This window comes from Stegostoma tigrinum, chromosome 7 (genome assembly GCF_030684315.1).
Source record: "Stegostoma tigrinum isolate sSteTig4 chromosome 7, sSteTig4.hap1, whole genome shotgun sequence".
In the NCBI taxonomy this organism is placed as follows: Eukaryota; Metazoa; Chordata; class Chondrichthyes; order Orectolobiformes; family Stegostomatidae; genus Stegostoma; species Stegostoma tigrinum.
Genome location: NC_081360.1, coordinates 1,111,149 through 1,128,322, shown reverse-complemented (window position 1 = coordinate 1,128,322; position 17,174 = coordinate 1,111,149). Strand labels below are relative to the sequence as shown.

Here is a 17,174-nt window from a genome sequence, read left to right as displayed (position 1 = left end):
CGGTTCTCAGTCTCATTTGTCTCAAAATGCAACATTGTGACGACGATCATTTGCTTCTGACAATGACAACACAAAGCACTGCGCATGCTCCAGCTGACAATGGCGTCTGGGTGATTGATGTCAGTGCGCGACCAATATGAGCACAGAGATGCAGTGCAGGGCCGGGCGAAAGTCCCTGCCCTTCTAGCCAATCGGAATGAAGATGGGGCGGGATCGGTGAAAACCACGTGATCATCCACGAGAGCGGTCCAGAGTCGCTGAGATAACCAGAACTGCAGATACCACAGACTCTGAGATAACATGGTGTGCAGCTGGATGAACACAGCAGGTCAAGCAGCATCAGAGGAGCAGGAAAGCTGACGTTTCGGGCCTAGCTCCTTCGCTGAGACCAAGATTTGTGCAATTGAGGTAAGAGCAGGACACGGTAAAGAAAGCAAAACAGCAGAAAGCGGGAGGGGAGTGATATTCGTATGGGTTTGGAAGTTTTACAAACACTTAGTGCACGTCGGAAAACACACACGTTTGAAACTCCCAGACTCACGTTTGCAGAAAACAAATCAATGCCTCAGATGGCGATAGGCCTGTGTGACCGCCACCATCTTTATTGGGGGCAAGATCCGCGAGGCGCATGCGCGGTAGCTTTGAAACTTTCGAAGGGCCAAGCTCAAGCTGGGCGCATGCGCAGCCGCATCTGGCTGAAAGTGAGAGAACAAGGTGTGGGGGTGGAGGACCACAGCAGGACAGGCAGCATCAGAGGGGCAGGAAAGCTGGCGTTTTCGGGCCTACACCCTTCAGAAATGCGGGAGGGGAAGGGGATACTGAAATAAATAGGGAGAGAGGGGGAGGCAGGTGGAGAGGAGACAGACAAGTTAAAGAGATGGGGATGGAGCAGGTAAAAGTGAGTGTAGGTGTGGAGGGGATAGGTCAGTCCAGGGAGGACCAACAGGTCAAGTGGTTGGGATGAGGTTAGCAGGTAGGAAATGGGGGTGCAGCTTGAGTTGAGAGGAGGGGATAGGTGAGAGGAAGAACAGGTTAGGGAAGTGGGGATGAGCAGTTGTTTCGTGCGACCTGAGCGTAGAAGTTCTGTAATGTGGTCCCCAAGCCTCCGCTTGGTTTCCCTGATGTAGAGGAGGCCAGAAAGGGTAGAGCGTATGTAGTTTACCACATGAGCACCTGCATTCCCCATACAGATGGCCTAAAAGCCCTACGCTATTTCCCGTCCTGCCGGTCTGATCAGTACCCCTCCACTGACCACCCCCACCTCCCCCACCTTAGGTGCTTTGCCAAACTCATTTTCACCCTCAACAACTTCTCTATCAACTCCTCCCACACCCTACAGACAAAGAGGGTGGCCATGGGTACCTGCATGAGCCCAAGCTATGCCTGCTTCTTTGTTGGAACAATTCCTCTTCCGTACCTACACTGGCCCTGAGCCCCGCCTCTTCCTCCAGTACACGGATGACTGTATCGGCGCTGCCTTGTGCTCCCATGGGGAGCTCGAGCAGTTCGTCCACTTCACCAGTACCTATCACCCCAAACTTAAGTTCACCTGGACCATCTCTAACACCTCTCTCTCATTCCTGGACCTCTGTTTCCATCTTGGGCAACCATATAGAAGCCGATATCCATTTCAAGCCCACTGACTCCCACAGCTAGCGAGTATACAACTCCTCCCACCCACCGTCCTGCAAAAATGACATCTCCTATTCCCAATTCCTTCACCTCCGCATCTGCTCCCAGGGTTCCACTCCTGTACATCTCAGATGTCCTTGTTTTTTAAGGACCGCAACCCCAGCCCCCACTTCCCCTCCCCCCCCCCCCGCAGTAATCGAGAACACCCTTCACTGTGTCTCCTGCATTTTTCAACAACTCCTCCCTCACAGCCCGTCCCTGTAATAACAACCGAAAAAGAATCCTCCTCATCCTCACACATCACTCCTCCAATCTCCGGATCGAACGCATCATCCTCTGACACTTCCGCCATCAGCAATCCGACCCCACCATCAAAGACACTTTCCCCTCCCCACCCTTGTCGACATTCCAGAAGGACCGCTCTGTACATGACTCCCTTGTCCACTCCACACTCCCCTCCAGCCCCACCACACCTGGCACTTTCAACCGCAACTGTAGGAAGTGCTGCACCCGCACCCACACCACCTCCCTCACCCCCAAACCAGGCCCGAAGAAGACTTTTCACATCAAGCAGATGTTCAACTACACATCTGCTAATGTGGTATACTGCATCCGCTGTACCTGTTGTGGCCTCCTCTACATCGGGGAAACCAAGCGGAGGCTTGGGGACCGCTTTGCAGAACACCTCCGCTCGGTTCGCAATAAACAACTGCACCTCCCAGTCGCGAACCATTTCAACACCCCATCCTATTCCTCAGACGACGTGTCCATCCTGGGCCTCCTGCAGGGCCACAGCGATGCCACCCGAAGGTTGCAGGAACGGCAACTCATATTCTGCCTGGGAACCCTGCAGCCCATTGGTGCCAATGTGGATTTCACAAGCTTCAAAATCTCCGCTCCTCCAACCGCGTCCCAAAACTAGCCCAGCTTGTCCCCACCTCCCTAACCTGTTCTTCCTCTCTTGTATATCCTCCTCCCACCTCAAGCTGCATCCCTGTTTCCTGCCTACTAATCTCATCTCACCGCCTTGACCTATCAGTCCTCCCTGGCCTGCCTCTTTGACTTGTCTGTCTCCTCTCCACCTATCTTCTCTCTCCATCTTCGATCTGTCTCCCCCTCTCTCGCTATTTAGTTCAGAATCCTTTTCCCCTCCCCCATTTCTGATAAAGGGTCCAGGCCCGAAACGTCAGCTTTCCTGCTCCTAAGATGCTGCTTGGCCTGCTGCGTTCATCCAGCTCCACACTTTGTTATCTCAGATTCTCCAGCATCTGCAGTTCCCATTTTCTCTTATCCAAGTGTTTGTTTCTTCTGGATTTCTTTCCCAGAGTGTGGGATAGTAGCAGCTCGCACTGCTCTTAGTCGCTTCTGTGCTTCCTGATCACTTTTGTCGGTGTTGGTCTCTAATGATGGGTATATTTGATCTCTGCAGTATTTTATTGTTAATTCCTTATACCTTTTTTGTAAATAAATTTTCCACTGCTCCCCACCCGCTCACCATGTGCTGCTCTCTTACCAGATTAATTTTTGAACGGTATCTTTCACAGCCAGGAAATATTTCCCAGAAAGAGAGTGCATTTTTCTTCCATTTCAGACCACCAAATTCGACAGCATTTTTATTCTGTCATTCATTTTGCACTTCTGCAACATTTACTGTTTCTCCTTCCACAGATACCAGCGATCGTTGCCAAAGCCCTGTTCCCTGTGGAGAAGGTGATATTTAACTTTCGTGTGCTGCTGCAGTTCGTATGATGAAGGTGCTCCCACAATGCGGTCATTTGAGAAGTTACAGATCGGTCATCAAGCGATACTGAAGAGCTGATGGTGTGTCCAAATCAACAAACAATTTGTATTTTTATCCTGTTTTAGAATTTCACAAAAATATTATCCAGAAACTTTTGACATAAGGCCACATTAGATCAGGTGACCAAAAAGTTACCAAATTTGCAGGTTTTCCTGACTCCTTAAAGAAGGAAAGCAAACTTAAGAGGTTTATCATGGGAATTCCAGACCACGTTGCCTGGCAACTGTGGAAACAGCCTCCAGTCGTGAAGCAATGACAAAGCGCATTGTTGGAGCTGAAACTAAATGAATTGTCGAAGTCTTGAACGTTGTGTGGTGCAGGGAGATAGGGCTCATCACAGCCAGGAATTAAATCAAAGATGAGAATTTTAAATTGTTGCTTATAAATAGGAGCCTTTGTGGGTCAGGGAGCACAGCAGTGATGGTGAACAGGTCTTGGTACAAATGAACTTGTGTGCAGCAGAATTTTAGGTATTCTTGAGGTTTCCGGGCCGTTGAATGTGGGAGGCTGACTGGCAGTGTGTTTGGATAGTTCAGTCAAGAGGTAACACAGGAATAGATGAGAGGTTCAGCAAATGAGCTGAAACTGAGGTGTTGTTGTTGGGTCATTGTCACTGAAGTGGAAATAAGTGGTTTTTGTGCAGGGCTCTGCTGTTTACCCTCACCTCACGTCGGGGATTCAGCTGCTTGTGAATTTGTGGATCAAGTCTGTAATAAAATCAGGAACCGAGTGCCCGCCGTGGCCCAAACTGGGTATCACTGAGCAGGTTACTGCTGAGTAAGTGCTGCTGAATACTGCTGTTGACAACACCTTCCATCACTTTACTGACGATAGAGAGTAGACTGCTTGAGGGGAAATTGGTCGGGTTGGATTTGCTGTGTTTTTGTGCTGAACAGACCTGGGCGGTTTTCCAAATTGGCAGTAGATGCCAGCGCTGTAGCAGGACTGAAACAGTTTGGCTTGGTGGCTAGCAAGCTCTAGAGCACTAGTCATCGGTACTATTGCCAGTGTTGTCAGGACCCATAACCTTTGCACAATTCTTCCGTTTATTGATATTATTTGAAATGAATCAAATTGGATGAAAACTCACATCTCTGATGTTGGGGACCTCTGGAGAAGGCTGAGATGGATCATCCAGTTGACACTTCTGGCTTAAGATTGCTGCACTCTTACCTTTTGCATGGATAGGTTGGGCTCCTCTGTCAGTAAGGATGGGGATTTTTGGCATGCTTCCTCCAGTGAGTTGTTTAATTGTTCGTCACCATTCACGACTGGGTGTGACAGAACTGCAGAGCTTACATCTCATCTATTGGTTATGGGGTGGCTTAGCTCTAACTCTTGCTGCTTATGGTATTTGCCATGCAGGTAGTCCTGTTTGGTAGTTTTACCAGGTTGGCACCTTATTTTTAAGTCTGACTTGTGCTGTTCTTGGCATGTACTCCGATACTATTCCATTCAACCAGTGTTTGTCTCCTGGGTCATTGGGAATGGCTGACTGTAGGGTATGCTGGGCCATGAGGTTACAGATTTAGCTGGAGAAGGTCTGCTACTGTTGTAGTCTCTCTCAAAGCCTCATAGATATCAGGTTTGGAGTTCCTGTGTCTGTTCCAAGTCTGTTCCTTTCAGCCAAAGTTCGTGCCACCCAACGCAATGGGGGGGTATTATCAAGTTTAAGATGAGGCTTTGTTTCCACAGGAGTGTGCGGTGGTCGCTGTTATCAGTTCTGTCACGGACAGATGCCTCTGCAGCTGGGAAATTGGTGATGATGAGATCAGCTATGTTTTCCCCGTTTGGTGCGTCACCACCTGCTGCAGTCCCAGCCAGGCAGCTTTGTCCTTTAGGACCCGACTAGCCTGATTGGTAATCCTCCTGCAAATTACTCCTGAAGGTGGACATTGAGTACATTTAGTGCTGTTCACACTCTCAGTGCTTTCTCCAAGAGCTGTTCAACATGGAGGAGTTTTTTGTTTATTAAAATTCACTCTTGGGATGTGGAAATTGCTGGCTGCACCAGCATTTATTACCTGGAAGGCAATAAAGAGTCAACCACATCGCTATGTTTTGGAGTCACATGTCATCCAGACCAGGTAAGGATGGCAAATTTCCTGAAAGGACAAAAGCGAACCAGATGGGTCTTTCCTGATAATTGGCAATAGTTTCATGGTCATCAGTAGACTCTTAATTTCAGATCATTATTTAATTCAATTTTCACCATCTGCCATGGCAGGATTCGATCCCAGGTCCCCAGAATGTTATCTCGGTCTCTGGATCAATAATCTAGCGATAATACTGCTGCCGATTTATCAACAGAGGGAGGATGGTACATCGTAATCAGCAGGAGCCATGAGACTTCCAGGCGTCAGAGTCAATGCTGAGTACTCCCAGGTCAAATAATCTGGTCGGAATAGCACTGTGCTATTCCCCTGAATCAACTGTGGACCCCCACAAGGAATAATGTGCAGCAGGAACAATGCACAGTTATCCTTGGCCAGGAGGAGGGGATGTTGTGAATTTCTAACCTGACTGTCAGTGATGTATTTTATGAATTTGTGTTACAGAATATTACAAGTGGACTTTCAGTTGGGAAGCTCAATAATTGTAACACGAAACTGACAGAATTACTTAATTCATCAGCACCTGGATATTCGCATTGTGTGTGAGTATTGTGTTCCAGCTCGTTCCCATTTGCCGTGTAAAATTTCTCTCTTATTACTCCATTCTCTCAATAGATCTTTCCTACGACTTTCAACATATGTCCTGTAGTCCTTTCTTATGGCCAGTTGAGTGTGCGTTTTGCCGTCCTAATGTTTATCTTTTGGAAACACCGCCTATTAAGGTCCCCTCAAAATCCTTTGTTAAAAGGAGATCAATCTTTTTTTCTCCAAGCACCTGATTCCCCAATGACTGTTTGTTTGTTTCCTGTGTGTGGATCATCCGGATTGTGTTGGCACATTTTCCACTTCCCTGCATGAGTACAGCCCCAACAATATTAAAGAAAGGTAACATCCTCCAGGTGAAGCAGTGTCAGAGTGGTGTCCCATCCACCACATGCAACATTCCCCTCTGCACCACCGAGGCACAGTGGCATCACTATGCCTAAGGTAAAGTCACCATTGTCCTACCTGACTATAGGGCTGGTTTAACCTGAAGATTACTGCACCCCAGGCGAGGGGAGAGGTTGAGAAGGAGAGTCCATCTATTGTAGATGGTTATTCTCAATATGTACCAGCAATGTCTAAGTCACATGAAATTATAATAACAGCCCTAACCATGCAACTAAAAACCCTCTCCCTACAAACCATTCTGTTAAATCTCCTCTGCCCCCTATCAGGGACCCTCCCGTCCTTCAGTGTGTGGGGGATCTTTGGTTTGCACAGACTCAGCTCGTCTCTGTTCCTGTCTGTGATGTCATCATGCTGTGACAATGGCACTGAACCTCACTGTCTGTGAGGGTGGTAGGCACAGAGATCCTCATAGCGTTTAAGGCATATTTAGATGCACACTTGTGATGCCAACACAGGCCAGTCTATGGGCCAAGTTCTGGAAAATTAGATTAGAACGGTTAGGTGGTTTTTAACCGGCACTGGCTGGATGGGCCACAAAGCCTTTTTCTGTACTGTAGACCTCCGAGGCAGTTCACATAGGAAGATACCCAGCAATATTTCAAGTCATTTCAGAATATGAGCTATTAGAATAAATGACTCATGATTGGTCAGTATTTTCGGGAGAAAAGGGAGGTATAGACGTAATGCGGTTTACCTCAATTCTGGGGCCTGAAGCCCAGGAAAGTGAAAGCACCGCCATCAAGTGGGTGTATAAAAATAAGGATTGTATTAGAGGAAAGAAATATCGTTCTTGTATCATCCATTTGTGAGGCCGGACGATATTAGAGGCAGGAAGGGTTCTGAGACTGGAGAAGACTACAAAAATAGGGAAAAGTGAGCTTGGAAGAGATTACAGAAATGGGGAAGATTGTGAGGCTGGAGGAGACCTCAGACAAAGGGAGGTTTGTGAGGCTGAAGACAATTATAGAGCTAAAGAAGTTTGTGATAATGGGAACTGCAGATGCTGGAGAATCCAAGATAATGAAATGTGAGGCTGGATGAACACGGCAGGCCCAGCAGCATCTCAGGATCACAAAAGCTGACGTTTCGGGCCTAGACCCTTCTTCAGAGAGGGGGATGGGGTGAGGGTTTTGGAATAAATAGGGAGAGAGGGGGAGGCGGACCGAAGATGGAGAGGAAAGTATAGGTGGGGAGTTAGGGAGGGGATAGGTCAGTCCAGGGAAGACGGACAGGTCAAGGAGGTGGGATGAGGTTGGTAGGTAGGAGATGGAGGTGCGGCTTGGGGGGGGAGGAAGGGACGGGTGAGAGGAAGAACAGTTTAGGGAGGCAGAGACAGGTTGGACTGGTTATGGGATGCAGTGGGTGGAGGGGAAGAGCTGGGCTGGTTGTGTGACGCAGTGGGGGGAGGGGACGAACTGGGCTGGTTTTGGGATGCGGTGGGGGAAGGGGAGATTTTGAAGCTGGTGAAATCCACATTGATACCATTGGGCTGCAGGGTTCCCAAGCGGAATATGAGTTGCTGTTCCTGCAACCTTCGGGTGGCATCATTGTGGCACTGCAGGAGGCCCATGATGGACATGTCATCTAAGGAATGGGAGGGGGAGTGGAAATGGTTTGCGACTGGGAGGTGCAGTTGTTTATTGCGAAACGAGCGGAGGTGTTCTGTAAAGCGGTCCCCAAGCCTCTGCTTGGTTTCCCCAATGTAGAGGAAGCCACACCGGGTACAGTGGATGCAGTATACCACATTGGCAGATGTGCAGGTGAACCTCTGCTTAATGTGGAAAGTCATCTTGGGGCCTGGGATAGGGTTGAGGGAGGAGGTGTGGGGGCAAGTGTAGCATTTCCTGTGGTTGCAGGGGAAGGTGCTGGGTGTGGTGGGTTTGGAGGGCAGTGTGGAGCGAACAAGGGAGTCACGGAGAGAGTGGTCTCTCTGGAAAGCAGACAGGGGTGGTGCTGATGTCTTGGGCGGTGGGGTCGGATTGTAGATAGCGGAAGTGTCGGAGGATGATGCGTTGTATCCAGAGGTTGGTGGGGTGGTGTGTGAGAACGAGGGGGATCCTCTTGGGGCGGTTGTGGCGGGGGCGGGGTGTGAGGGATGTGTTGCGGGAAATGCGGGAGACGCAGTCAAGGGCGTTCTCGACCACTGTCGGGGGAACGTTGCGGCCCTTGAAGAACTTGGACATCTGGGATGTGCGAGAGTGGAATGCTTCATCGTGGGATCAGTTTGTGGGCTGGAGGAGATTAGAGATAAGGTGGTTTGTGAGACTGGAGGAATCTGAATAGATGGTGTGAGTTATGAGGCTACTGGGGGATTCTAGCGATAGGCAGGTCGTGAGGCTGGAGAGGGATTCCAGGGATGTGAAGCGTGTTGAGGCTCGAGGGTGATGCCTGCAGTAATGCAGGTAAGTGAGGCTTGAGGGCATGATTGGGTGGGTAGTGAGGTCTGAGGTATGATTCCTGCAGTAGGGAGGGTAGTGAGGCTCCAGGGTGGATTATCATCCAAACAGCACAGTGGTGTACTTACAGCACATGGAGTGCAGCAGTCAGAGAAAGTACCACTTTCTCCATATCCAATAAAAATGGGCAATCAATATTTGTCTGTGCAGCATAGACCACATCCCATAAGTCAATTAAAATTATGGTGGGTCTCTGGTTTGGAGAGAGCTAACAGAAGCTGAGATAATTTTCCATTGTAGTAGCAATGTTTGGTAACCGTAGAATACAACATTCAGCTAATTGGCAAATAATGCAGGGGGAAAATGTGAAGATTGTTTGTTTGGCTCAGCAAGTTCCCAGGATCTCGAACAGCCTGAATGGCAGCTGGATGCAGATTTAGCAGTTATTCTCAGAAAAAGTTGGGATTTAACTTTTCAAGGAATGATGGACAAATGGCGGGGGAATTGGGTCAGATTTGCAGCACCTCCCAGAGTGAGAGTGAAGCCTTTGACAGGGTTCCACATGGTAGACTGATGAGTAAAGTTAGATCACACGTGATTCAGGAAGAGCTCGCTAATTGGAAGCGGAATTGGCTTAGTTGTCAGAGAGAATGTGGTGTTGTGGGATTTTTCAGAGTGGAGTTCTGTGACCAGTGTGTTCCACAGCAATCAGTGCAGGGGCCACTTTTGTTTCTCATTTAGATTAAATATTTGGATGAGAATTTAAGGGACAAGATTAGTAAGTTTGCAGATGATACTAGAATTAGTGGTTAGTGAAGGTTATCTAAGATGACAGCGAGATCTTGATGAATTATGTCAATGAGTTGAGTGGAGGATGAAGTTCAATTTGAATAAATGTGAGACATTGTATTTCGGTAAAATGAACAGGGTAGGACTTGCACAATTGATGGTTGCACCCAGGGTAGAGTTGTGAAACAGAGAAATGCTGAGATTCAGGTACATAATTCTTTGAAGTTTATGTAGACAAGTAGTCAGGCTGGTTAATATGTTGTTTAGCACACTTGCCTTCATTGCTCAGACCTCTGAGTCTCAGAGTTGGGATGTTGTGTTGAGGTTGTATACAACATTGTTTAGGCTTCATTTGAGGTATTGTGTGCAGCTCTGGTTGCCATGTTACAGGAAGGACGTTATTATTAAACTGGAGACAGTTCAGAATAGACTTGCTGGGATGTTGCCAGGATTGGAGGGCTTGATTCTCACATAGACAGCCAAAGCTAGGACGTTTCTCACTGCAGCATAACGGGTTAAGGAGTGACCTTAGAGGTTCATAAAATCATGAGGGCACAGATTATGCGAATAGCAAGGGTTTATTCCCAAGGTTGGGTGATTTCAAGACAAGGGGACATGTGTGTAAGGTGAGAGGAGAAAGACATATTGAAAAAGACATGACGGATATTTTTATTCTTATGGAGTTGCCCATGTGTGGAACGAACTTTCAGGAGGTGGTAGATACAGGTACAGTCACGTTGTTTAAAAGACATTTGAATAAAGACATAGATAGGAGAGGTTTAGAGGAGTATATGCCAGATGCAGGCAGATGTGATCAGTTTAAATATAAAACTGATACATTTCAAAATTCTAAGTATGTATTAAATTGAAGTAAGGCTAACTTTGACATTATTGGGCAGGAACTTCCAAAAGATGATCGGGAGAGGTAATATGCAGGTCAAGGAATGCTTGGAAAGTGGGAGGCCCTCAAAACTAAAATAAGGAGAGCCCAGGCACAATGTTTCTGTTCATGTGAAGGGCAAGGCTGGTAAATGTAGGGGATACTGGATGACTGGAGAAGTTGAGGCTCTGGTCAAGAAAAAGAAGGCAGCACATGTCAGGTATTGACAACAGGAATTGGGTCAATCCCTCGAAGTATAGGGGCAGTAGGAGTATACTCAAGAGAAATCAGGACGGCAAAAAGGAGACATGAGCTATCTTTGGCAAATTGAGTTAAGGGAAATCCCAAGAGATTCTGAAACTTCATTTGGGACAAAAAAAACAACTAGGGAGAAAATATGGCCCCTTTAAAGATCAACAAGGCTGCCTGTGTCCAACTGCAGGCTGAGATAGTAAGTAAGTATTTTGCATTAATATTTACTGCAGAGAAGGATATGAAAGTGAGAGAACTTGGAAACATAAATAATGAGTTGCGAAAAGTGGCCATATTACAGAGGTCTAGGTGCTGGACGTCTTAAAATGCACAAAGGTGGTTAGGTTCCTGGCTCCTGATCAGGTGTTACCCACAAACTCTGGGAGAAGCTGGGGAAATAATTGCTGGCCCCTTGCTGCGGTATTTGTATCACTGACACTAGTGAAGTGCCAGAAGGCCGGGTGGCTAATGTGGTGCCATTCTTTAAGGAAAAGCCAGAGGACCATCGACCGTTGAGCCTGATGTCAGTGGTGGGTAAATTGCTGGAGGGGATTCTGAGGGACTGGATTTGCATGTGTTTAGAGAAGAAAAGACTGATTAGGGATAGTCAACATGGCTTTGTGAGTAGGAAATCTTGTCTCACTTAATTGATTGAGTTTTTTTGAAGAAGTGACAAAGAAGATTGAAGAAGACAAAGCAGTGGACACTGTCTATATGGACTTCAGCAAGGCATTCACCAAAGCTCCACATGATGGACTGGTTAGCAAGATTAGATCAAATGGGATCCAGGGAGAGTTAGCTATTTGAAACAAAATTGGCTTGAAGGTAGGAAACAGGATCATGGTGGGGTCGGGGGGAGCAGATTCATTCTAGAGGACTATGAACAGCAGTGTGCTGCAAGGATCGGTGCTGGGTCCACTGCTTTTTTTATCATTGATGCAAATCATGTGGAATGAATATTGGAGGAATGGTTAGTAAGTTTGCAGATGACACTAAAATTGTTGTAGAAGACAGCAAAGGAGTTTACCTCCAAGTGCAATGGGAACGTAATCAGATGGGTTGATGGGCTAAGGAGTGATAGAAATAAGTTTAGTTCAGATAAATGTGAGCGATTGCATTATGGTAATGACGATCAGCGCAGGACTTAAACAGTTAATGATGAGGCCCTGGGGATTGTTATGTAACAGAAACTCCTTGGGGTGCATGTGCACAGTTCCTTGAAGGTGGATTGCAGGTACAGAAGGTAGTGAAGATGATATTTGCTCTGCTTGCATTTATTGGTCAGTGCATTGAGCGTAGGAGTTGGGAGGTCAATGTTATAGGCTGAACAAGGCATTGATGATGCTGCTTTTGGAATACTGTGTTCAGTTCTGGTCTCCCTGCTATAGGAATGATGCTGTTAAACTTAGCAGGGTGCAGAAAAGATTTACAAGAATGTTGCAAGAGGTGGAAGTTTTGAGCTGTAGGGAGAAGTTGAATATGCTGGGTCTATTTTCCCTGAAGTTTTGAAGGCTGACTGGTGACCTTATAGACGTTGTTAAAATTATGGTGGGCGGAGGGTGAATGGCCAAGATTGTTTTCCCAGGTTAGGGGAGACTAGAACTAATAACACTGGCTTAAGCTGAGAGGGTAAGCCGAGAACCAAAAGAACTGCAGATGTTGTAAATCTGAAAAAAAAACAAAGTTGCTGGAAAAGCTCAGCAGGTTTGGCAGCATCTCTGGAGGAGAGAAGAGTTTCGGGTTCCGAGGAAGGGTCACCAGTCCCAAAATGTGAACTTTTTTTTTCCCTCCTCCACAGATGCTACCAGACCTGCTGAGCTTTTCCAGCAAATTTGTTTTTTTTTAAAGGGAAAGTGGGTGGTGCTTGTGTAGAATGAGCTGCCAGAGGGACTGGTGGAAGCTGGTACAGTTACAACATTTAAAAGGTATCTGGATGGGTATGTGAATAGGAAAGGTGTAGCAGAATATAGGTCAAATGCTTGCAAATGGGATTAGATTAATTTGGGATATCTGGTCAGCGTGGACAACTGGGACCAAAGGGATTGTTTTGTGCTGTACAACTCTGACGAAGCATTTTTTTTTGTTTTCATTTCAGATTTCCACAATTTTACTTCTGCACTATTCTTAGTCTTTCAGAGGGATCGAAAGGTTGAGTTACAGATCTATACCATGACTGTCCTTCCTCCCTGGCTCTCCCACCTCTCTCTTTTGGTAGTTTGATGCAAACACTGACTGGATCCCTTACCTGGAGGATATTTGTGAATGAATGTGTTCTAATGGTGATCTAGCATATTCCCCAAGTGTTGCTCCACACATGTCCAGAGAATTTCTCAGTTTCACAATGTGTGTCCCCTTCTGGTTTCTTACTCGCTACACTTACTTTCTGTTTGAAAGTATAGTCTGCCGTCGGAGAATTCAAACTGTTCCACATCCAGGTCTGACAGTCACTTTGTTTATCACAAACCCAATTTTCTCAGGATTTTGAACATTGAAGGAAAAAGCAGCACTCATATTGGGGAGAAAAGCACATGGTGTGTATGTTGAAGAGTCTGTGAAGATTCATCTGAAATGTCCGAACACCAGTGCAGTGACACTGAGAGAGAGTGTGGAAATGTGCAGATTGCAAGAAGGAATTTCTTCATCGATCCGAGCTAGAAACTGACCACCAGAGTCACACTGGAGAGAGACCATTGACCTGTTCTGCGTGAGGGAAAGGCTTTGCTGACTGGAATTCCCCACTGATGCACCAGCGAGTTCACTCTGGGGAGAGACCTTTCATGAGCTCTGAGTGTGGGAAGGGATTCATTGTCATCCAAACTGTTAACACACCAGCGAGTTCACAGACAACCACAGTTGACGGACTTTGCTGTCACTCTCACTAGCAAATGAACCATGGTTTTGGGCTGTTTGTACAGATATTACTGATCCCTGCTCAATTAAAGGTGCTGGTATTGTGAATAAAATGTCACACTAACAGTTGTGTAAGGTAGAGCTTGGAAATAGTCACGTTGTCACAACACATCGACACATTCACACTGACTAAAGACTATCCACCTGCACGATATGTGAAAAGGGATTTCCCGGTTCATCAGGACTGGTTAACTACCAGCAAATTTCTGAATAAGTTGATTGGTTTGAATATAGCTAACAGTAGAATCAAAAATAGTATCAGTGATAATGGGAACTGCAGATGCTGGAGAATCCAAGATAACAAAAAGTGTGGAGCTGGATGAACACAGCAGGCCAAGCAGCATCTCAGGAGCACAAAAGCTGACTTTTCGCGCCTAGAGAAGGGACAAGGCCTGAAAGGTCAACTTTTGTGCTCCTGAGATGCTGCTTGGCCTGCTGTGTTCACCCAGCTCCACACATTGTTATAGTAGATTCAAAAACCATGTGTTTTGGGCTTGTTTCTGGAGATCAGAGAATCCCTCCACTGTGGGAGCAGACCACTTAGCCCATCAAGTCCGCACTGACCTGACGAAGAGTGTTTTACCCAGACACTGTCTGCGTGAGTTTCCTCCAGATGCTCTGGTTTCCTCCCACACTCCAAAAATGTGCAAATTATGTAGATTGACTATGCTAAATTGCCCACAGTATCTTGTGTGCAAAATGCAGGGATAGGGTAGGGTGTGAGACTGGTTGGGATGCTCTTTGGAGGGTTGGTATTGACTGAATGGCCATCTTCCACACTGCAGGAATTCTGTGATGATCTCGATGGCCCTTTATTTGTTAGATAGGTCTGCGCACCTTTACAGTGACGGATTCTGTTGCTCTCCACAGACGTTTGTTTATTGGAAACAAGGTAATCTTTCATTTTGTAGATAAAAATCAAAGGAAAGTTTTAAATCCAAACATAGGATTGGGATGTGTCATGTCCTATAATCCCTGATTGCATTTTCCCAGTCGGCTGTGAAACCTGGTGACTGCTGTGACTCTGCCTGGGGGCATTGCAGTCTCCTCAGCTCTTTACCTGGTGTCCATAGCAGCGATGGATCTCATTATGGAAACATAAACCAAGACATTGTGTGATTCCTAGTACATATTTTCTATTTATTCTGTCCATCACTTCCCTAGAGGCTGAGATACTGGTCCGGGGACCTAGGTGTGAATCCATCTGGAAATAAGAATTTGATGATGACTGTCAATCCATTGTCTTTCTTGGAAAAACCCATCTGTTCACTGATGGCCTTTAGGGAAGGAAACTGCCATTCTTATACAGTGATGTGATCATCCCATGAATGATTTTTTAAAAAAATTTTCAAAAACTCCTGCAAATACGTTTAACTCTCTCTTAATTTATTTGACAGCTGACTGTTCAAACTGCTTGATGGTCACTTTCTCTTTTGATCAAGTTGTGGCCATTTCATGGTTGAAACCATAGTTATTCTCGTACAAACAGTGCATGCTCTGACATGCCACTTATGAACCAGGCATCCAAGTTGACCATATCCTGATGCTGTGTACCATGAAAGCGAAATTCTTCACCATCTTATCTACTTGTGTTGCTATTTCAGGGAGCTATGGACTTGAACCTCCCAAACTCCCGAAAACCTTGAGAATTTCATCAAACTGACCTCCAATGGCAGGAATGGAGAGGGTCAGCTTGGATTGATGAACATAATTCAGGCTCAACAAGTCTATTGCAGCATTTTGAGAATAATTAGTAGTGAGTGTGGCCACCTCTCTGTACTGTAGTGATACAGATTCCCTGATCCTGATTGCCCCAAATGGCTGACTGACAGTGTCAAAGTCCCTGGGCTGATATCGAATGATTCCTTGGACATGCTGTGTCAGGATCCCCTGACTGAATCCTGTCTCCCTTGCCCTGACTGAGAACTGTTTCCCTGAGACTTGGAGACGTGACCATTTGGTGAAAAAAAATGCATTAGTTGCCACAGCTGCTGACCAGCCCTTGACTGACTGCTGGTAATAACGATGCTAAGCTGCCTGACTTATGTCTGTGATAAGCAACCAGGCAAGACAGGAGCACTGTGAGACATTAAATTCTAGTTGAGACATCAAAGTGCAAAAATGCCAGGGTAAGGCAGAGATATTGTGCCAGGCCCTGAGCAGAACATGTCTCAGGTGCTGAAAAGCATGTAGAGTTCTGACAGCAAGAATGTACTTTGTGGACAGGCAATTCTGCATCTTGATGTAGCATTTTTATTTCACTCTGCAAGATGTGCAAATATCTATTGGTCTGGCTAATGTGAGAATTGGCTTTTGGCGTAATATGCCACCTGACTTGGTCATTCGCAGTTGTGTCCCACATCAGTGAGTCAGTAATCTGATTAAACTCACAGGCCTCGACTTGAGAAAAATGAAGCAGTCACATGCACACCTGACTGATTGGTTGTTCTTGCACTCAAATGAAAAATGTGCATTGTATGCACCATTTCCTTTCCTGGCTCACAGTGTTCCCAAAATCTCTCGTTCAATACATCCAAGTCATCATCATCAAATTCAAAACTAGTGAATACTTCGATAGCATTTTTTTCTGAAATGCTATTTGTAGTGAGGTAGTGTTAGCAGGTGATTTTCTTTTACTTCTGATGCCCTGTGTGAATATTCAGGGAGGGTGTTGGTGGGAAGGTGCAGTATGTACCAGGGATGAGGTGATAACATTCAGAGCAAGTGCTGAACATACATAAAAGGAGAGATTAACATTTACCTTGAAACAAGCATATTTAGAGAAAGTTGGGTGAAAGTACTGAGAGAAAGCATTTTAGTGGCATGGTGGCTCAGTGTTTAGCACTGCTGCCTCACAGCACTCGGACCCGGGTTCAATTTCAGCCTTGGGTGACTGCCTGTGTGGAGTCTGCACATTCTCCCCGTGTCTGCGTGGGTTTCCTCCCACAGTCCAAAGATGTGCAGGTTAGGTGGATTGGCTGTGCTAAATTGCCTGTTGTATTCAGGGAGGGGTACATTAGGAGGGTTATAGGTCTGGCTGGGATGCTGTGAGGTTTGGTGTGGACTTGTTGGGCTGAAGAGCCTGTTTCCACACTGTAGGAATTCCATGATTATGGTTCCAGAGCATTGAGCATATCCCAGCATATAGTTCTTCAAGGATTGTAGGAACTTCAAATGCTGGAGAATCTGAGATAACAAGGTGTTTACGCCTAGAATTTTGAAAGTTTTGATCAGTCTGCTTTTAAAATTGGTTTAATAAGATTGCACCATTCCTGGGAACACTGCAATACCACAACAATGCATGGAGAGGATGGAGAAAGCTCCTGGATGTGAGTTTGCTCGCTGAGCTGGAAGGTTAGTTTTCAGACGTTTCGTCACCTTTCTAGTAACATCATCAGTGAGCCTCCGACGAAGCGCTGGTGTTATGTCCCGCTTTCTATTTATCTGGT

At 46.3% G+C, this 17,174-nt stretch overlaps 1 long non-coding RNA gene across 1 annotated transcript; it reads left to right on the top strand.

Moving 5' to 3' along the window:
* The first annotated feature begins 212 nt into the window (after positions 1–212).
* On the top strand, positions 213–14,084 carry LOC132209841 (uncharacterized). Its single transcript, XR_009445983.1, has 4 exons — positions 213–408; positions 3,301–3,453; positions 5,992–6,089; positions 12,911–14,084. It is a non-coding gene; the product is annotated as an uncharacterized LOC132209841 (long non-coding RNA).
* The last annotated feature ends 3,090 nt before the right edge of the window (positions 14,085–17,174 follow it).